The sequence below is a fragment of the Macrotis lagotis genome, chromosome 8, assembly GCF_037893015.1.
Source record: "Macrotis lagotis isolate mMagLag1 chromosome 8, bilby.v1.9.chrom.fasta, whole genome shotgun sequence".
Lineage (NCBI taxonomy): Eukaryota > Metazoa > Chordata > Mammalia > Peramelemorphia > Peramelidae > Macrotis > Macrotis lagotis.
The window spans coordinates 77534598-77557909 of record NC_133665.1 but is presented as its reverse complement, the minus strand read 5'-3'; the positions used below and the strand labels follow the sequence as shown (position 1 = coordinate 77557909).

Below are 23312 nucleotides of genomic sequence, written 5' to 3'. Positions count from 1 at the left end.
ACTTTTGGAAATCAGAGAAAATTTTAGCAAATATTTCACAGGTCTGAGAATAATGCCAGCAGCAAGGCAGGTGGGGGATATTGATGTTCAGTTGTTCAACCATGTCTGACTATTTATGAATCTTGGATCAAGGCATGCCAGATACTTCTATCATCTATCTCATAAGATCTGCCAAAATTATGCTTTATTGTTTCTAGGACAATATCTCCTGCTCTAAAAATCCCCTTTTCCTTTTGTATTCAGTCTTTCCCATCATCAGTCTTTTACAATGAATCCTGTCTTTTCATCACATGGACAAAATTTCTAAGATCAGTTTCATTTGTGTTTCCAAAGAGCAGTCTAAATTCAATTCTTCAAGTATTGACTGATTTGATTTGCTGGATGTACAAAAGGCAATCAAAAGTCTTCTCCAGTCTCACAAATTGAAACTGTTACATTTATAGTACTCAGTCTTATACTAGAAATTTCATAATTGTATGTAACTAATGGCAAAAATTTTGATTATGTGGATTTTTGTTGGTAAGGTTTACCATAACATTTCTTCCAAGGAGTTAGAGTCTATTTCATGGCATCAGTCATGTTCTAGGTGATCTTTGAGCCTTACAATATGGAATCTGACACTATTTTCCATTTTTTCTCTCTCTATTTGGCAGGGAATTTTTAAACCAGTTAGCATGATCTTATTATTTTTTAAATTGTAAAATTCAAGTCAGCTTTTGCACTATTTTTCACTCTCATTGAGGGAATCTTTAATTCTTGTTCACTTTCTGTCATCAAAATGGAATAGTCTGCCTATCTGAGATGGTTGATATTTGTCCTGGCAACCTCAATTCTAGTTTTTAATTCATTCATCGTGCAATTTGCATGATGTACTCCCTATTTAACTTAAGCACATTTTTCATGTTTATATTTTTGTGTCCATTTTTGCATGAATTGGACCTAGAAGGGAGGGATTGTTTTTGGTTGTTTGATGCATTTGATGATTTAAACATTCTAATGTAATAATAAATGTTTAATCAATTGGTGATTATGAAGTTTGCAGAGAGGTATGTAAGTAAAGGGAGGACCACAGAAATTATAAATCCTACAATTATTGGAGCAAAGTTCATAATAATAAAATATATAATGACAATGAAAATAGGCAATATGAACAGTGAATAGTAGCCTTGCCTTGCAATAAGGAAGGTCTATATTCAAAAACTATCTCTGCCACCTTGGACAAATTACTGTCTTGCAGGGTACATGTAAGCTCAGTAAGTCCTAGGACAGATGAAAATCTGCATTTCTAGAAATTTCCTCACATATATAAATATAGTTTATACACACACACACACACACACACACACACACACACATATATATGAAAGAAATGGACCAACATCACCAATTTAACTTTCCTCATCTTTTTCTTATGATGTCATTAAAATGTTCATATTTTGAAGTTTTGAGAAATTTCTTATTTTATTTTAAAAAGTTCAGTTTTCTATTTGCATCTGTGCCAATTCATAAACTAAATTGAATAGTGGGAAATGAATTTTGAGAAAATAGATATCCATGAAATTGTTGCAAAATATTTCTCTATTGATTTCCCTTTGAATAAATAGGAATCACTCTGATATATCATTTCTGGTTTGTATTCCAGCATGATGTTAATCTGATCATTTCAAAAATAAGATGCCAGAGCAATATTTTTCTTCCCTGAACAACCAAACACCCATTTATCTGAAAAATATCATTTCAACTGTAGCACAATTCTGACTCACACAACAATAAGTTCCAAATCAGGACCATTTCATGTAAAATAAGAATCATTTTACCATTTTATAGTAACTGGAATTTTCCTTTGAAGTACAAATTTCCTGAGAAATTGTAATGTAATCCATTTCACAGAGAGTGAGGTAGTAAGGAAGGGTCCAACAACGAGATTCTAGAAAAACTTTGTCATCTTCTCTTAACACTGATTTTACATTATTTTGAAAGATATGTGTGTGTGTGTGTGTGTGTGTGTGTATAAATAATTTCCTGACCATATAAAACATACAATAAATATTTTCTAAACTCCCTTTAAAGAATTGCTATTTGTTGATTGAATACTATGAATAGCATAGTGAACAGGATTGAGCTGATTCAGCAATATTGGTGGGTCAGCATGAAGAATATTCATGACAGCAATTTTTCTTATTTGCTTCTTTATCAAATTTTATACTAATATTTAATTTTCTATTATGGATTTCAATTTTTCTAATAAATATCTCTAACTTTCTACTATTGCTGCTGCTGCTGTAAATTTACATTTTAAGTGATATACAAAATCTAGAAACTCCCTCAAGTTGGATCAGATACCTAATTCAAACCTGATATTTCACCACAAGTAATAACCTTTCCGATCTATCCTGAGCAAAGTTGTCATTACCATCTATGAGACAGCAAAGCAAAAATCCCTTTTCACTCATTTAAAAAAGCATCTATTCTAGACACTGCCCTTTAGAGGTTGAAAGTAAAAAATTAACCTTCCTAAATGCATTTCCCCAATATAAATTATTTCAACTCCAAGACTGATACATAGAAGAATAAAACTAGAGAACCAATAGGCAGTAATGATTTATGGAGTCATGGCATTTGGGGAGTTCGGGAAGAAAGTAAACCTCCATTTAACCTCCTCCTTGACTCTCACGTGGTTTAAGAAGGCTAAGGCAGTTTCATTTAAGCAGCTGATTTTAAATTGCTCCTTGAGGCTGGTTTTGTAAAACTTCTATGATATTTTATGGGTCTACAGCTTTACGAGCACTATAAATGCCACAAACTCAAGAAATGGCTTAGCATTTCAACAGGAATGTCTTTTCCTGAAACAGGGTGAAAGTGTGCTACTGCATGTTGAAATCTATTAGCAGCTTTATTTTTGCTTAAATTTCACCATGCTTCTTAACACAACAATGGAATAAGTATATTACCCAGGGTACTCTCTAGAAGGGGGTCATTATTATTTAAATAGCCTCCTTTCCCACCTCTCTGTAACCTCTCCATGACCTTTTGTAGTATTTTCTGTAGTCCATCTTTTAAATAAAGCTGAGGAATCCAAACTAGGTAAAAAAAAAAATCTTTCTTCAAAGAGCAATGGTAACAGTGATATTAGGGAATGACAAAGCTCTGGAGACAGGTTATCATTTTCTTTTCCCAACATCTAGAGACTACACTAAAAGAAATATGGAATCTTTTAATTGAAATATAGATAAGAGGAGAAAAATGGAGGATTTTGGAAGCAATATTAGTCTAGTCCTGGCACAAATCAATCATTCAACAAATAAACCAGCAGTTATTAAAGGTCCACTAAATGTCAGATACTATATAAGTTCTGGCATGATGAATACAAAGAATTAAATAACACTACTAGAAAGAGACCTATTCTATAGAACAATATTCTATCAGTTGAACTGAGTTAGGGAAACCAACCCCAAACTGAGGAGTATAACTTTGGATATGTTAAAAATTGATTATCCTAGTTGGAAATATCTCATTAGCCAGTGTCTTAGGTAATTTTTTGTGATAGCTTCATGGTTCAGTGAGATACAGATAGAGACAATTGTGTGCTGGAAATAGTTCTTGCTTCTTCACAAGAGCGAATTGCTAAATTTCCAGTTACAATTACATCTTAAAATCATCAAATGCTACAATTCAAGGCTTGAGTTATTTGTTAATTTTCTAAACATAAAAATGATGGAGAAAATATTAACAATGCAGATGAAACATAAAAGTGTGCCTCACATATTTTTTTTTTCCCAAGAACTAGTTGTTAAATATTTTTCCAGGACACACCTAGGTATTGTCACGTCTACTTGTAGAAGTGAAGTAAAGTAATTGATGGAACCAGCATTATCATTGTTGTAATTATTGTTGTTTAATGCATACTTAATCTTCAAGTGTAGTTCCTGTTCTGAGACCCTCCTTTTAAAGTAGAAGTGACTTTTATTTCAAATATGGATTAGTTTCATCCTTTTGCTTTGCATGTTAAGGGGACTAATGGTGTGCTTTGAAGCATAGCTAACTTTTAGTCTTATTCATTTGTATTCCAGATGTCTTTCTTTTCTTCCATATTAATTTTTGCAAATTTTTCCTTCCAATTTCTAATTCCATACACACCCCCTATACCTTAAGATAATTAGTTGTTAAATATTTTTCCAGCACACACCTAGGGATTGTCATTTCTATTTGTAGAAGTGAAGTTAAGTAATTGATTGAACCAGTATTATAATTGTTGCAATTACTGTTATTTAATGCATACTTAATCTGCAAGGGCAGCTCCTGTTCTAAGTTATTTCTTTTAGAGCATAACGATCTTTTACATCAAATATGGATTATTTTCATCCTTTTAATTTGCATGTTAAGACTACTAATGGTGCCCTTTGAAGCATAAATACTTATAACCTTGTGTATTTGCATGATAGAAGATGTATTTCTTTTCTTCCTTATTAACTTATGTAATTTTTTTCCCTTCCTATCCCTATTTCCACTCTACACCACATACCCCCATAGCTTAAGATAATAGGAGTTTTTTACTCTCTCACATAGTCTCTCAACTGAGAATTTTGCCTCCTATTTTATAAAACAAAATTGAGGCCACTTGTCATGAGCATTTTCTTCTCCTTCCTCATTTCCTATCACTCAAGTGACTATCGCTCTCTCCTCCTTCACCCCTCTCTCATGTGAAGTGGACTCACTTCTTATTAACTAACTCTTCTAGCTGTTCAAGTGATCCCATCCCAACCTATTTCTTTGAACAAATTATCACTTCTGTCATGCCCACACTAGTATTTATTTTTTTTCTCTCCCTCATTATTGTTCATTCTCTTTGGCCTTGGAACATTCCTATGACCTCATCCTGAAAAACCCTCACTTGATCTTTCCATTGCTGCTAACAATAATTCTTTTTTTTAGGTTTTTCCTAAGGCAAATGGGATTAAGTGGCTTGCCCAAGGCCACACAGCTAGGTAATTATTAAGTGTCTGAGACCAGATTTGAACCCAGGTACTCCTGACTACAGGGCTGGTGCTTTATCCACTATGCCACCTAGCTGCCCTGCTGCTAATAATAATTCTATAGCTCTTCTCCAACTAAACACCTCATTAAAAAATCTATCTGTGGTAAGTTCCTGTCCTTTCCCTTTACCTACTATCTCCTTAACCTCTTAAAATCTGACTTCAGAATTTATCATGATACCAAAACTATTCTCTTCAAAGTTCCTAATAATCTATTAGTCAACAGATCTGATGGCCTTTTCTCTATTCATATTCCCTTTGATATCTCTGTAAACTTTTAGTGATTCTCTTTCTTGATATTCTTTTCTCAAGTTTTTAAGATACCACTCTTTCCTACATGGCATCTCTTCCTCTTTTGGATCCTCTTTCAGATGAAATGCTTTAACTAAATGTGACCCTAAAGCTTCTATCGTGAGTCATCTTGTTCTCTTCTTCCTCTGTACTGCTACTTCATTTGCTGATCTCATTAGTACCCATGGATTTAATTATCATTGCTATAATATTGCTATCTATCCTGCCACAAACTCTCTACTAACCTCTAATATGACATCTCCAATTTCTTTTCAGATATTTTGATATCCAGTAGACATTTTAAACCCCAAATACCTGAAATTATTAATTAATTTTCCTCCTGAATCCTCCCTCCACTTAACTACTCTATTACTGTAGGTGACAATGTCTTCCACCCAATCTCTCAGATTCACAATCTAGGTATCATCCTGTACTCGTCACTATCTTTCACCTCCCATTTCCAATCGGTTGTCAAAGTCTATTAATTTCAATTTTGCAACATCTATTAAATACAACATTTTCTCTCCTCTGACACTGAAACTTCTCTTGTGCAGGCCATCATCATCTCATGAATAGTCTTATTGAAAGAGCTTGGGACAGCTAGGTGGCACAGTAGAGCACCAGCCCTGGAGTCAGGAGGACCTGAGTTCAAATTTGACCTCAGACATTTAATAATTACCTAGTTGTATGAACTTAGGCAAGTCACTCAATCCCATTGCCTTGCAAAAAACACAAAAAACCCAAAAGAATTTAAAAACCAAAGAAAAGAGTAAGAAGAAAAATGGATAAAAAAAAGAAATGAAATTCATGCAGGAAAATTATGAAAAGTTGACCTAAGAAATCAACTCTGTTAAAAGTAAAAATAACCAACTGGAAAAGGAAGCACAGAAGCTATACATGCTATTCCAGGTCTTCTGATCCTTCTATACTGAGGCTGATAGGTCCTGTGTGAGGTCCTGTGATTGTCCTTCCTTTGTATTTGAATTGTTTTCTTTTTGTTGCTTGCATTATTCTCTCCTTTATTTGAGTTTTGTGGAATTTGGCTATTACAGTCCTTGGAGTTTTTATCCTGGGGTCTCTAAATGTTGTAGAATGGAAAAGAGATTGTCATTACCTTTCCATACTATGTAAAGGGGTTCTGTGGATTCTTTCACTTGTTATATTGTTTTCTTGTTCTAGTGGATTTGGACAGTTTTCCCTTATAATTTCCAGCATGACATTTTTTGCCTTGTAAAAAGAAAAAAAAAAGGTGCTTGCTGTTAGGTCTGCCTGCCTGAAGTTTTTCTCCATTCCAATATAAAATCCAGTCAGCTTCTACAGTAATTTTCCTTAATTTCTTACCTTAACCAAGGAAAACCCTCCCTGCTCAATAAATTCCCAATCACTTTCTTTTGCCTTAAGGATAAAATACATGATTTATTTGATTTTCAAAGCTCTTTATAACATGGCCCCCTCCTGTCTTTCCAGTTTTCTTACATGTTACCCCCTTATAGGTTCTCTTAGATCCAGGGAAATTTGTTTTTGTTTATTCTACAAACAAGACACTCTGTATCTCAGACTCCCAGAATTTTCTCTATTTTCCTCCCATACCAGGAATATTCTTCCTTGTCCATTCCATCTACTGACCTTTCGTGCTTTTATTTTTTTAAATCCCAGACGTCCCCAACCCTTCTTAATTCTAGTACTGTCCCTCTGTTAATGAATTCCTTTTCATTCTGTATATAGGCTCCTTTTTAAATATTTGTCTCTATTTTAACTCCCTCCCATTAGATTATAAATTCCTGAAGGTCAGGGATTTTTGCCTCTTTTTCTATCTCCAACACTTAGAACAATAGTAGGTCTTTAATAAATGTTTATTTATTGGTTGATGAATTGTCAAGGAAAATCTCAGAATAATTATTTGTTTCTAAAGTAAATATACTATTTTCTGAGATAAACTCCATCTCTCAATGGTGCTAATTGGATATCACCTCTAGTTTACTTATGGGATCTAACTCCAACATAAGTTTTCTCCCAGATAAAAGGCAACTAGTTCTAAATAAAGGTGCTAAGAATGTTGAACATATGTTGAAGATGAATTACCCTAAAAAGAAATCATTAGTACGTTATCCATGTTTAGGTTTATGAATTAGGACCAATTAACATTCAATTCATACTGCATATGTGTTTATTTTTTGTTCAGTTATTTCAGTTATGTCCAATTCTTCATGACCCATTAGGTGGTTTCTTGGCAGAAAGTTTTGTTATTTCCTTATCCAGATAATTTTATAGAGGAGAAAAACAGATAACAGTGGTTATGTGAATTGCCCAGGATCACACAGTTAGTAATTATATGAGATTGAATTTGAACTATTATTCCAGGGCTAGCTCCCTAACCAATGCACAATGTACCTGTCCATGCTCAGGTATATACCACATGGCAACTATCATTCCCAAATCTAGAAGAACATCTGTCTAGTTGTATCTGTATATATCTGGGAGGTGGTATACACTCAGAATTTTATGTATGTATGTATGTATGTAGGAAGAAAGAGAGATTCCTGAAAAAAAGTTTATTTTTTTTGCAATCAAGAGAAACCTCCAATTGTATAGTTTTTTTCTTTTGATTCTTACATGGAAAGATTGCATAAGTATAGAGATGAACAGATGATAGAATCTCTAGTGATCTTTAGGAACATCTGGAAGCACATGTGCAAGAGGCATTGGAAACTTTGCTGTTTCCTCATTCACTCTCAATCTGAAATGTAGTCATCTGTAATTTATCTTCTGCAATAGCTCATATTGTGTGGCAATCATCACCAAGACATATGTCAGCTTTGAGTTAGTTATTACTTTCACTTTCATAGGCATGAGGAGTAGAATGACATTTCATACATCACAATTAGAGAACATGCATTGCTAAATATTGTGGAATGGACAAGAGACTTTAATTACCTTTCCATAGTATGTAAATAGACCCATAAACCAAAAAGACTAAAATCAGGGTTAAGGGCTATGAGCAGTGTTATGGAAGAGGAGCTCACAATAGCTTTCTATTTGATGGCTCTATATTTTGACTAACTATTTATGTTTTTTCTAACATCATTAATCAATTAAGTGCTGTTCCTGACCTTCAAATTTGGTACTCTCTAATTTTAGCTTCCTAAGACAACTATTTTTTGAAAAAAAATAAATTTTTTTCACTACTTTTAATTATGGGAAAATAGCAATTCTCATCAACTTGGAAAATCAGGAGCTGTGGGAACTAAAAAAGGAGAACATGAGATATGGAAACAACCCTCATTTTGTGCAAGAAAATTATTTTCTGTTCCTAAACTCCTTATACAAATTAGGCCTAGAAAAGCCCAGATTACATTCTGATTCCTGAAAGGCAGGTCTGATGGTTTGTTTATCTCTAGTTTTGATATTTCCTCTTTAGCCAAATCTTTCTTAATTGAAAACATTCACAAAAAAAGGTAAAACAACAAAAAAAACTGGGAGTTGACTCATTCAATTACCTTCTTTGAGAGGGAAGCCATCCTTGATGAAACTAACGGTATTCAGTATTTCCATTTTTCCTTTAGAGAGAAATAATTGATTATTCTGGGACTTTAAAAAGACAAGGAAATATCCTCTAGATAAGTCTGTAATTCTTTGTCCTAACTGAGGTTCTCTAAAGATGATAAGGATCTCACAAACACATTATTTCAGGTTGTATATATGAAGCTGAGAGCCCAAATAAAAGAATTAAATGGGAATCATCTTAAACTGAAGAAGAAAGCCATTATTCTCTGTATCCAAAACTCCAATTAAACAATATCCACAAGAAAGAAATACTGCTGAAAATAATGAATACAGCAACAGATTTGCTTTCAACAATTGCCCAGAAGAGAATGAAAATAATGAACCCAAATCACATCCAATGAATTCTATAAAGGTTATTTGAAACACTTTAGATAATATGAATAAAATAGTGTTCTTAGAATTGGCTGTCCTTAAACTTGTAAACCAAAGTAGTGTGTGTACTTAACTGTATTCAAATGAGGTACAGGATGCATTCTGTTATCCACTGTGAACTACTATACATTCTCGTCTTGACTGCTACTAGATAGCAGTAGATATACTCTTCTCTAGGCCTTAATTTCTTTATCTTTAGCAAGATCACACAATTTTAAGATAGAATGCCTTTTAGTAATCCAGTAATCCAACTCTCTCATTTCAAAGTTGAATAAAATGAAACCAAGAAAATAGAAGAGGGAACTATTTATTGAGAAAATGGGGGAAACTGGAAAAATCATCACTGTAATTTTTTTTATTTGAATGAGTATGAACATGATTTTTTATTCTGTTTAGGAACATAAAGGATTGTTGTTTCCTCATTCTACCCTTTGACTCTATGAAAACTCACAAAAAGACCAATGAAATCAGAAAGATGGATTCACAATCAGGGAGCATTTGGAAATCAAGAATGCCCTACCTGTGATAGTTGTTAGATCTAACAAGGAAGGCTTGTTCCTATAGGTATAGGTATAGGTATAGGTATAATTATAGGTATAGGTATAGGTATAGGTATAAGTATAAGTACAAGTATAGGTATAAGTATAGGTATAGGTATAGGTATAGGTATAAGTAAAGGATATAGGTATAGGGTAAAATGAATTGTTATTGGAAGAAGAGAAAAAGACAATAATTAGCATTTCTTTCAACTGTAAAAATAAATAAGTGAGGAAACTCCAATCTAAGCACTCTGATTGTCATAAGAAGAATTTTGTGGAAGAAAATGGGTCAATCAATTCAACATAAGGAATGTCCTTTTTTTTGGAAATTTCACTTTTAGAAAAGAAACAACCAAGTTTAAGAACATAGTTATGATCCTTGTCAAATTATATTAACATTGACTGTCATGGCAGATGCTTTGACTTTCTGCTATCATTGATAATGAGGCTGATGGATCTCTTACTGCCCCTGGATACTTCCTCTTGTTTTTTCCCCATGCCTGTGATGATCTGCTTCCTCATTTCTACTTCCTTGGTTTCCTTTAAATTCCAACTAAACATCTCATTTTCTCTAAGATGTCTTTTCCTTAGATTCTGATGAAACAGTGGAAAAGAAGGTATGCTGGGCATGAAATTAGAGCAGGAGAATACGCACATACAACTCATGTACTCTACTGGTCTTCATTCAATAAAGAGAAATGGAAAAAATACTAAACATTTGATTGAACCACCTATTGAAATTTTACTGGAGATTTACACAGTGTCAAATGTTAATGGTCCTTCTCAATAAGCTGCTTGGAAAAGAGGGCCCTCATTGATTGGATCATAGATTTGTTGAATTACCTATTCATAGAGTAAAAAGCTAGAAAATAAGTAGTGAAGAGAAAATACATTTGAATAAAGAATGGCATAACTTGTCATACCCAAGAGTCCTTAAAAAAGTTAAAGTCAAGTCAGGATATCCATTATTAAATTTGTTCTTGAATATTGTACCAGAAATGTTAACTATAGCAGTAAGATAAGAAAAGGGGAGCCAAGATGGAGGAACAAATTAGCATGCTCCCAGAGAATGTCCCTACAAAGGATAAATGAAGTCTCTAATCTGACATTCACACCACAGATCCCACCACAAAAAAGAGAATATTCAAAGAACTTTTCAACTGGAGATAGTGTGGAGGATCTTCTGTGAAGATCTGTTTCTTTGTGGGGAGAGAGGGAAATAAAGTCCAGGAGGCAGGAGAGGGGAAGGCCAGAAGGAGGCTTTCAGCCACAGTGCAATCCAGATTCCAACAGCATAATAATAACAAAGGTCCCAGTATCTAGTAAGCAAGACAGCAAGGAGGATTCCAAACCTAAACAAAGTCTGAACCTTGAAAGCACCAGGATAAAAGACAAGACTGGGTAGGGAATAATGCTTTGGACATAAATGAGGAAAAAAACACAGAAACAAACAAACCACTTCTGCAAAGGCAAGGCCTAGACTGCAAAGGCAACATCTTGGCCAACAACAAGCCCAGAACCAGACCCCAATCACAGCAAAATAAATGCTTGGATGTATATTCCATATACCCCAGGAGCAGAACTAAAACAGCAAAGATGAACAAAAAAAAGCTAAAGTAGCACTCACAATAGAAAACTAAAGACAAAGATGACATCAAGATGCCATGCCTGAAGAAGAAAGCAGTGAAAAATCATTCACAGCGGAAGTATCAAACAGTCTATAAATTGGACTCAAATACAAAAGCAAACTGAAGAACTTAAAAAGGAATATAAAAACCAAGAAGAGAGGAAGAAGAAAAATGGAAAAAAAAATGTAAGTCATGCAGGAAATTTGTGAAAAGGTGATCAACAAAATTAACTCCAGTCAAAGTAAAAATAGCTAACTGGAAAAGGAAACACAGAAGTTAATTGAAGAAAATGAAATCCTAAAAATTAGGATTGATCAATTAGAAATCAATGAATCTACAAGATGACAAGATTCCAGCAAAGTAAAAAGCCTGAAAAAAAATGAAGAAAATTTAAATTACCTTGTAGGGAAAATAAATGACCTGGACAATAGATTCAAGAACAACAACCTAAGAACCATCAGACTACAAGAAAGCCTGGACCAACAAAAGAACCTGAAAAAAATGATGAAAGAATTTATAAGGGAAACTGCCCAAATCTACTAGAACACAATAACAGTATATCCATTGAAAGAATCCACAATAACACTCCAGAAAGAGACCCCAGGATAAAAACTCTAATGGCTATAATAGTCAAATCTCAGAACCCTCAAATAAAAAAGAGAATACTGCAAACAGCAAAAAAAGAAAACAATTCAAATATAAAGGGAATGCAATCAGAATAACACAGGCCCTATCAGCCTGCACATTGAAGGGTCAGAAGAACTGGGGAAAAATATATTTTGGAGAGCGAAGGAACTAAAATTACCACCCAGAATGTTCTACCCTGCAAAATTCAGCATATACTATCAGGGGGAAAAGATGGATGTTCAATAAAATAGAGGAATTCCAGAATTTCCTGACACAAAGACCAGAACTAAACAGAGAATTCAGTTGCCGAATATGCAACTGAAGACTTGCCTAAAAAAAGTAAAAGACAATTGAAAAACAAAACTTTTAAACAAATGTTGTTTGACTATCAAATTGTATACAACCCTGAAAGGGAAGATATAATTCTTCTAATGCTTGAGAACTTTACTTCTGTAAGGATAATTGGAGGGAAGAATATAATAGAAGAGAATGAATCTTAAGAATGTGGGTATAATTGGATCATATCTCTCCAATGTAGAGGTCCAAGATCACATCACTATGCATGAGACAAAAAGCCCTGAAGAAAAGCATGAGTGTTAACTTTAAGCATTTCATTATACTTTGACTCATTTTAATCTCAAGGTGCTAAGCACCTTGTCTAATGAAAGTATCATAAATTGTGAGTACCTGAGGCAGTGTCTGTATTACAATCATTTGTAAAGTTCTCAAGTGAGACCTCTAGCACCTCCCAGTACTTAGAGTCTTCTAAGCATCATAAATTGCAGGGACCTGAGACACAATCTTTGTTTCTTAGAATCATTTGCAATGTTCTCAAGTGAGAGCTCCAGATCCTCCCAGTAGTTAGAGAGCTTCAAGATTCTTTCAGTTAATTAGATCAGAGTTTGAATTAACTAATACTTCACTTAACAAAGGGAGAGTACCCTGGTTGGGGAGGAGGGGGTTAAAGTGGGGGAGACAATAGCCCTTGCTTCACTTAACAAGAGGTTAAGTAGTTTGGGTGGGGAAGGGGGAAAGAAAATAGGCTTGAGGGGGAGGGGCATAAATCATTCAAGAAATGATATGGTTTTGGATGATACTTTGACTTGAGGGGAAGATTATATGTATTTAAAGATACTTGAGAAAGGGGGAAAGATAAAAAATGATTATAATTCTAATTTGATGCATTTGGAGGAAAAGTTGCTTATCAAGCAGTCAAGCAAACAATCATTGATTATATCTTAATAGAACTAGGAGTTTATCAAGCAATCAAATAATCAAACTATGATTGATGATACCTGATTAATTGAGAACCAAGGGAAGAGGTAAAAATATTTATAATGTTAGAGGGAAAGAAGGGAAAATGTGAATGCTGAGTAAATTTTATTCAATAGATTTAGCCCAGTGAGGGAATAAAATACATCCCCACTTGTGTTTTAAAATTTAACTTAATCTACAGTGATGGGGGGGGGGAGACTGGGAAAGGGAAAGGGAAAGATAGGGAAGAAGGGACTCATAAGAGGGAAAGGAAGATATAAGTGAAAATATACTAAATTTTAAAGTTTCAGAAGAAAAGTCAAAGGGGAAAAGTAGTAAAATTTTGGTGAGGAAGAATAAGAGAAAAGGAAAGATTTAAGTATAAATGTATAAAGATAGCATGGAGGGCAATAAAGAGTTAGCAATTATCACTTTGAATGTGGATGGGATGAATTGTCCCATAAAATGGAAGCTTGCATCAGAATGGATTAAAAACCAGAATCCTACAATGTGTTGTTTACAAAAGCACATCTGAAGCAGAAATATATACACAGCCTAAATGTTAAAAGTTTGAGCAAAATATATATTGCTGTACTAGAAGTAAAATAAATCTGGGGAAGCAATCTTTATCTCAGACAAAGTAAACACAAAAATCAGTCTCAATATTAAGAATACACTCAACATAGTTAAGCAAATCAATAGTAAAACCAATAGAAATTGCATGATTATCTCAAGAGATGCTAAAAAAAGTCTTTGATAAAATACAACACCCATTTCTGTTAAAAAAACTAGAAAGTTTAGGAATAAATGGGATTTTCCTTCAAATAATAAGTAGCATCTATCTAAAACATCAATAAATATTTTATTTAATGGAAATAAACTCAGAGCATTTCCAATAAATTCTCACTATTAGTATTCAATATAATATCTGAAATGTTAGCAGTAGCAATAAGAAGAAAAACTGAATCATAATTGTCAATGAGGAAGCAAAACTTTCATTTGTTGCAAACAATGTGATGATATATCTAGAGAATCCAAGAAAATCATCTTAAAACTCCTTGAAACAATTAACAAATTCAGCAAATATAAATACAACAAATTCAGCAGGATATAAACCCACATGCATCATCGGCATTTCTATATATGAACAACAAAGCCCAAGAACAAGAGATAGGAAGTGAAATTCTATTTAAATTCACTATAGACAACATTAGATACTTTGGGTTCTACCCCCCAAGACAAACCCAGAAACTATCTGAAAACGATTATATAAAGCTCTGCTCACCCAAATAAATTCAGATCTAAATAATTGGAAAAATGTCAAATGATCATGGATAGGTAGAAGTAATATATTAAAATGATAATTCCACCCAAATTAAATTATTTATTCAGTGCCATATCAATCAAACTACCAAGCTAGTTTACCAAGCTAGAAAACACTATAATACAATTCATCTGGAGCACCAAAAGGGCAATAATAGCAATGGAACTGATGAAAAAAATATAAAAAAGATGGCCTAACTCTACTAGATTTCAAACAATACTATAAAGCTGCAGTCATCAAAACTGCCTGGTACTATTTAAGAAATAGAATAATGGATCAGTAGATTAGAATAGGTTCGAAAGAAAATGCAGTAAATGACTACAATAATCTACTATATGACAAACCCAGATATCAGCCTCTGGGATAAGTACTCATTATTTGACAAAAATTATTGGAATAAACTGGGACATAGCATGGCAAAAACTTGGCATACATCCATGTCTCACACCCTATACCAAAATAAGGACAGAAAGGGTACAGGATTTAGATATAAAGAGGCATACCATACATAAATTAATAGACCAAGAAGTACTCTATCTATGACCAAACAAGAATTAGAGTACAATATAAACTGCAAAATAAATGATTTGGACTATATTAAATTAAAATGATTTTGCACTAATAAAATCAAAGCTGCCAAAATTAAAAGAAAATAAGAAAGCTAGCAAACAATCTTCACAGCCAGGAGTTCTGATAAAGGACTCATTTCTAAAATATACAGAGAATTGCATCAAATTTATAAGATGACAAGTCATTCCCAAATTGATAAATGGTCAAAGGATATGAACAGACAAGTTTCAAATGAAGAAATTAAAAAAAAAATATATATATATATATACATATGAAAAATGCTCCAAATTAATATTGATTAGAAAAATGCTAATTAAAACATCAATAATGTATCATCTCACATCTATTAGATTAGACCAGATGAGAAAAAAGGAAGATGATCAATGTTGGAGAGCATGTGGGATAATTGGGACATTGATGCATTGCTGGCGGATTTGTGAACAGATACAACCTTTCTAGAGAGAAATCTGGAACTATTGTCTAAAGAGTAATAAAACTGTTCATACCCTTTGACCCAGCAATTCCAATTCTAGGTCTGTACCTAGAAGAAATTGTAATAGAAGTGGGAACAGTCCTACATATTCCAAAATATTAATAATAACTCTTTCTTTAATACCAAAGAATTGGAAACTGAGTGGATGCCCTTCAATTTTGGAAGGGCTAACAAGTTATGGTACATAAATATTATGGAATATTCTTGTTCTATGAGAAACAGAATATAGGGAGCAGTTAGGTGGTGCAGTGGGATAGAACACCGGTCCTGGAGTCAGGAGTACCTGGGTTCAAATACAGCCTCAGACACTTAATAATTACCTAGCTGTGTGGCCTTGGGCAAGCCACTTTACCACATTTGCCTTGCAAAAAAAAAAAAAAAACCTAAAAAAATCCTAAAATAATTAAAAGAAAAAGTAAATGATTGGACTAGAGAATAACAGAATGACTTATAGGATCTAAGGCTAAGCAAAAGGACTAGAGCCAAGAGAACAATGTATACATCGGCTTTATGAGATGAACAACCTTGATGGAAGCAGCTACTCTTAGCAGTCCATAAAACTAGGACAAACTGTATTTGACAAGTTATGGACCATTTACCCCAACCAGAGGAAGAAAAACAAATAATGCAAAACACAAAGAAAACAAAAAACAACTCTTCAGAATCTGATGAATACTTTATCAAAATTGTCTCTTATGTATCTCTTTCCCTTCGCTGAGGGTAAAATAGAAATTGAAAGAATCCACCTATCAGTTCCTCAAAGATATCCCAATGAAAACTCCTAGGAATATTATGGTCAAATATCAGAACTCCTATGTCAAGGGGAAAATATTATAAGTATCCAGAAAGAACCAATTCAAATATTGTGGAGCTACAGTCAGGATAATTCAAGATTTAGCAGGTTCTACATTGGAGGCTCAATGTGCTTGGGATAGCATGGAAGGCAAAAGAGCTTGGATTACAACCAAGAATTAAATAACTAGAAAAACTAAAACATATTCTTTCGGGGGAACAGATTGTCCTTCTGTGAAATAGATGACTTTCAAAATTTCCTGATGAAATGAACAGTGCTGAACAGAAAGCTTTATCTTCAAATCGAGAACTCAGGTGGAGCATAGAGAGGGTGAATGGAAAGTTCATATCATGAAAGACTTGATGTTTCTGAACTACTTGTATTCCTGTATTCCTTGCTTTCAACATGGGAAATTTTTGCTGATAAAGCATATGAACCATCTCATTTATTTGGTCAGTTGGAATTAACATATATAGGTGATGCACAGGAAGGAGTTGAATTTGAAGGTTTAAGTTTTTCTTGGAAAAGAGATCCATAAGTGATAATTTATGAATTATTGGTCTACATGAAAATGAAGATCAGAAAAAAGATCTGCATAATCTATTAGAGGAATTTATTTTGGAAAATTAACCTAATATTCTAAAATAAAGAGACACAACAATTACTTCCATAAAGAGATTGCAACTGAAAACTCCAAAGAATATTGTAGCCAAAATTCAGATTCTCATTAAAGGAGAAAATACTATAAACAGTCAAAATGAAATAATTTAAATACCAGAAAGTCACAGTTAGTATTATGCAAGACTTATCAGCTTCAACATTAGAGGCTTGGGGAACTCTATGATGTTCATGGAGTCAAAGGAGCTTGATTTGGAACCAAGAATCAATCCATTAACTTAGAAGATTCTGCATATACTTTCATAGGAAAAAGATGAACTTTCAACAAAATAAAAGCCTTTGAATCATATCTAATAGAAGGATCAGATTTGAACCAAAAGTTTAATATTCAAATACAAGGCTCAAAAGCTAGGGGAAAAGGAAAATGGAAAGAGAAAAGTGCTAGTCAATAAGACTAAATTATCTACATCTCTAATGGGAAGACAAGTATTGCACTTTTGAAAATGGCATTTCTCAAAGGACATCTGAAAGGATATACTTACACAAGAAAGTGTGAGTAGAAATTGACTGTGATGCTATCAAACCTTTAGCTCTTGAGGATTATATTCATACTGGGAAAGTTAGAAGCACTGTACATGAAAAAAGGGTGTGAGTATAAATTGATTATGTTGTAAGGATATATATATATATATATATATATATATATGTATATATATATATATGTAACTCTTGAGAATTGTACTTCTCAAAGAGTATACTTTGATATTTGGAATCCCTACAAGACAGCTATAAAACAGTCAGAAAATGTAAAAAAAAGGGATTATACTGGAAGAAAAAGTTGAGGTATAACAGTACAAATGCATAAATAAATAGCAACATATGAAGAGGCACAGCACATCTGATATATTAGAGGGAAAAGGGTGGGTGTGGGTACAGAATAAATCTTATTCTCAATAGAGTTAGCTTAAAGAGGGAATAACATACTTTTCCAACTGAATTTAGAAGTGTTTCCCCACCCTATAAGAAAATAGGGAAGGAAACGGGAAAGGAAAAAAAGTTATAAAAGGAAGAGGAAAAATGAAAGTTTTTTAAAAGTCAGCAAAAGGGGAAAGGAAAAAAAGAAGAAGGATGATAAAGGGAGTATAGATTGAAAGAGGCAAAAGTTGAAATCAAAATATTGGTGAGGAGGAATAAAGAGAAAGGAGAGATAAAAGTACAAATATGGGAAAGAGAAAATGGTGGAAATTAGAGGTAGCAATTATAACTGTGAATGTGATTGAGATTATCTCTTCCATAAACAGAAGGAGAGAGCAGAGTGGATTGAAAAATCAGAATCCTACAATATGTTGTTTACAAGGATCACATTTGAAGTAGAAAGATACACATAGGGTAAAGATAAAATGCTGGAGCAGAATATATTATTCTTCAGATGAAGAAAAAAAGCAGGGGTAGCAACCTTTATCTTAGACAAAGTAGAAGCAATAATTGTTCAAATTAAAAGGAATGAGGAAGGAAATTACTTCTTAGACTAGGAAGTAATACTATTATCAAATATATGTGCACAATGTGGTATTTTATCTAGATTCTTTGAGAAGAAGCTAAAGGAGTTAAAGGAAAAAATAGATAGCAAAACACTATTAAGTGGGAAGCCTCAAACTCCCTCTCTCAGAATTTGAAAATCTTGCCATTAACAATAAAGAAGTTAAGGGGATGAACAGAATTTTAGAAAAGTTAGATATGGTAGACCTCTGGAGAAAAAATAGTGCATAGAAAGGAATATACCTTCTTTATTTTTGGTACATGGCACCTACAAAAAAATTGACTATTAGATCACATGTACCTCAAAATCAAATATAAAAAAGAAGAAATATAAAAATAAATCCTATGAAGATCATGATGTAATAAAAATTACATGCAAAAAAAGGATCATGGAAAGATAAGCTAAAAAATTAATTGGAAATTAAATGATCTAATATTAAAGAATGAGTGAATCAAACAAATCATATAAATAACAAAAATGTTATCAAGAAAATGAAAATAATGACACAAAACATACCACAGTTTGTGAGATGCATCAAAGCAATTATTAGGGAAAATTTTATATCTCTAAATGGTAACATATGAACTAGAGAAAGCAGAGGTTAATGAATTGAACAAACAACTGAAAAACAGATAAAACAAATTTATAATTACCCAATTAAATACTAAATTAGAAATTCTGAAAAATCAAAGAAAAAATTAGTAAAATTAAAAGATAGAAATACTTTGAATTAGCAAAATTAAGTTACATTTTATGAAAAAACAGTAAAATAGAAAAGCATTTACTTAGTCTGATATTAAAAAAAAATAAAGAAATTACTTCCATCCAAGATGACAGAGAGAAGACAATCACTGTGTTAAGTGCTCCTCTCTCCCTCCCTCAAAAATAACGTGAAAGAAACCTCTTAACAGAAATTCGATCAACAAAACCTAGAAAAAGAAGTTAGGAGAAGAACACCTACCAAGAAAGTCTGTCTCAGGGAAGCAAGGGTGAACCAGGAGATGAGAGCAGAGGATTGGTGTGGGGACTGCAGCTGGGGAAAGCCACTGGCCAGCTTAAGCCACAGACTTCTGTGAGTGATGGGTACAAAATCCAACTTTAGCTGCTGAGTCTTTGACTGTGGGGAGAGGAGCTATGGGAGGGTGAGTTCCAGAATAGAGTTTCAGAGCAGGCCTGGAGAACAACTAGCTGGGCAGGGGAGTAAAAGAGTAAAGTAAAAGAGTAAAAGTAAAAAGTTGGAGCAAAATATATTTTGTGTCAGCTGAAGTGAAAAAAGCAGGGGTAGCAATCATTATCTCAAAGCACCTGCAAAAATAGATAGCATTAGAAGAGATAAGGAAGGAAAGTATATCCCCCTAAAAGGTACTATAGACAATAAAGTAATCTCAGAACTAAATAATTATGTACCAAATGGGACAGCATCCAAATTCTTAGAGGAGAAGCTGAAAGAGCTACAGAAAGACATAGACAGCAAAACTCTACTAGTGGGAGACCTCAACATCCCACTCATTGAATTAGAGAAATTTAACCATAAAATAAACAAGAAGGAAGTTAAGGAGATAAATAGATTGTTAGAAAACATAGATATGATAGATCTCTGGAGGAATATGAATAGGGATAGAAAGGAATATACTTTGTTTTCTCTAGTATATGGCACTTACACAAAAATTGACCATATACTAAGGCACAAAACCTTAATGATTAAATGAAGAAAGGCAGAAATAGTGAACACATCTTTCTCAGATAATAATGCAATATGATTTTTTGGAATGCTCTAGATATATCATCATGTCATCTGCAAAGAGTGAGAGTTTTGTCTCTTCCTTCCCAATTCTATTTCCTACTTTCTTTCAGAGGCTCCTAAATACTGAGCCAGCTCTGGTAATGTGTGTGTCAACCTCATTTGACAAAGGTCACAGTACTCAAAACGTCTAACAGATGGCTTCAAATATAGATGGTATGGAACTGGCTGATGTTTTCTTTGTCTTACTTGTTAGGGCAAAATTATCACAGGCTAGAATTGATTCGTACTTTTCTGTATCTCAGTTTCAGATGCTGCACTGATTGCCCAGTCATCTGCAAACCGAATACCATGCACCAATACTCCTTCCACACCAGTTCTTTTCAAATTGAAGAATTTGCTATATGCTGTGCTCATCCTTAATGAAGGCATTTGATAATGTGGTTGAAAATATCCTGCTAAAACTCATGGGAACAAGGACACAACCTTATCTCCTTCCATTGGTGACTGGGAAATCTCAAGATATAGTACACTATCCAAATCCTGGGAAAACCTGTAATTATGACATTGACACACAATATTTGTGGACTTCTCCAGCAATCAAATTATGACATAATTTTCCATGAACCTTCATGACAGACAGTATCAAAGTGTTGGGCAGCTATACAAATTTTGTTTACTGACCTCTTTTCTGCTCCTGGCATTTTTCCTGGAGTTTTCAGGCAGGAAACATCAGATGGATGTTCTTCATCCATTTCTTAAGTATACCGGCTTTCAGGGAGTTTACCTTCTTCCAGTGAAGGATCAACCTATTGAGAAGGACTCTGACAATAATCTTATCAGCAATGACAAAAAAGAAAAACACTTGTGATTGTCATAGATCAATCTATTCCTTTTACCTTTATATAGATTGAGGCATCCTTGAATTCTTAGAGGATAAACTGGAAAATTTCAGTCAACTTCTGGACAAGGTGTGGACCCCACACCTTGTAGATCTCGGCTGGAATAGAAAAGGGGTCAGGTGCTTTGCTACTTAAATAGAGCATAAACGCATTCAAACCCCCTTCTTCAGTTGGAACTTCACCTAGGGATAGATTGACTTCAATGTGAATTAGTCAGTGGCTTCTCCTTACATTTTTGATGGTCTATTAAGAACATTAAGGAATTGTTCAACCCATCTCTCTAGGATCATGTCCCTTATATTAATAAAAGTGGTTCCATCATCACTGAGTTGTTGAGATGCACAACAAGTCTTTGACCCATTAATAGCCTACAGGGTAACATAGAAATGACTGAATTATCCTTTGTATAAACCCTGTGAAGTTCTCATTTTTCATTTAGTAGTTTCTGTATTTCATCAAGCTGGTATTGATGTATACTAATGTTCTGACCGGGATGAGCAAATGCAGTGTTGCACACTTATTTTCTGAAAATTCTCCACTCTTTTACTGCTCCCTAAGACTGTGGGTTGACTCTTTTCCCTCCCAGTAAGCAACAAACTCTTCCCTTTCATAGAGGCATACTAATCTCTTGACATTAAATATTCTGGTAGTCATTTTGCCTTGGGGTTGTCACTTTGACTGAATGTGAATTTTTAACTTGAAGACAATGATTCTGTGACCAGTCCAGCACTCTGAAATACATATTGCTAGTCCATCACTCTGAAATACATATTGCCATCATCACTCTCACATTCTCTGTGTCTCTTCTCCGTATACAATCACAGTCTATTAGATGCCAATGTTTGCTTTGAGGGTTCATCCAGAAGTTTTATTGCATTTTGATAAATGGAAGACAGTGTTTGTAATGAGAAAGTCATGAAATGCATAAGTCTTCAGTAGTATATGACCATTATTTTGTTGTTTCTAACTCCATTCCTCTCCAGGACTCCCTGTCATATTTGGTAGTCTGAATATACTCTAGCATTAAAGTCATCCAAAATTATATTCTTGTCCTCTTTTGGTATATTGATGATGAGAGTATCCAAATCTTCATAAAAAAACATTTTTTAAGTGCATCAGATTTAGTCATGGTGGGAGTCACTGATTATAGTGGCACATTGTTCTCTCAAATGTGATAATCTCATTGTCATGAGCATGCCTTCACTCCTTTTTAGGAGGCATTCAAGCTTATTGACTAGATTAGTTGTTTCTTTTTTTTTTATTTTTGCAAGACAGTGGTGTTAAGTGACTCTCCCCAGGTCACACTGCTAAGTAAGCAGTAATTGTTTGAGTTAAAATTTGAACTCAGGTCCTCTTGACTCTAGGGCCAGTGTTCTATCCACTGCACCACATTGCTGTGCCAGACTAGATAAGTTTTCATCTGAAAACCTACCCTAGCTTCATGATGCTCCTCTTCACTGTGATCACTCTAGAAAAATGTATATCCAGCTCCAACTTCAGTAAATTGGCATTTATTTTCCAATCTTTTTTTATTTAGGGCTTAATATTTAGATTTGATATCTGCTGAATTCTCTTGCAACAAGACCTATTTACCTTTCACATCTATGGGATCTTGTGTTGTTCATGAGTGTACACACATTCCAAACTCTGATAGAGAGTGGAAACTACTTTGAAAAAGTTTTTGTGAATGTTTTTGTGAATCAACCACAGGGTTGGGTTCCCACCTGCTACAATAATCAGACCTGGGCTGGGTAAGTAGACAATTTTTAGGTACATTTTCTAATCCTCTTCCTCACACTTCTGCTTTCAGTGGGGGAAATTACCTGATCTGACTGTGTAAAGGGTTGTGCCTACAGCTCCTAGTTTATCCTTACCTACTGAGTTGTCTCTTCATTGTCACAAAAGGTCATTGAGATAGGAATATTAAAGTGGTATGGGTGATGTCTTTCAAATGATGCATAAATTGGAATTAAGTGAGTCAGAGTTGCAAGAAGTTATTGACCTCACTTACTCTTCCAAAGTT

At 33.9% G+C, this 23312-nt stretch overlaps 1 pseudogene; it reads right to left on the bottom strand.

The window, feature by feature from the left end:
• The window catches only part of LOC141496485 (ribose-phosphate pyrophosphokinase 1-like), a 38456-nt pseudogene extending 17314 nt beyond the window's left edge, over positions 1 to 21142 (bottom strand).
• Between the last annotated feature and the right edge of the window lie 2170 nt (positions 21143 to 23312).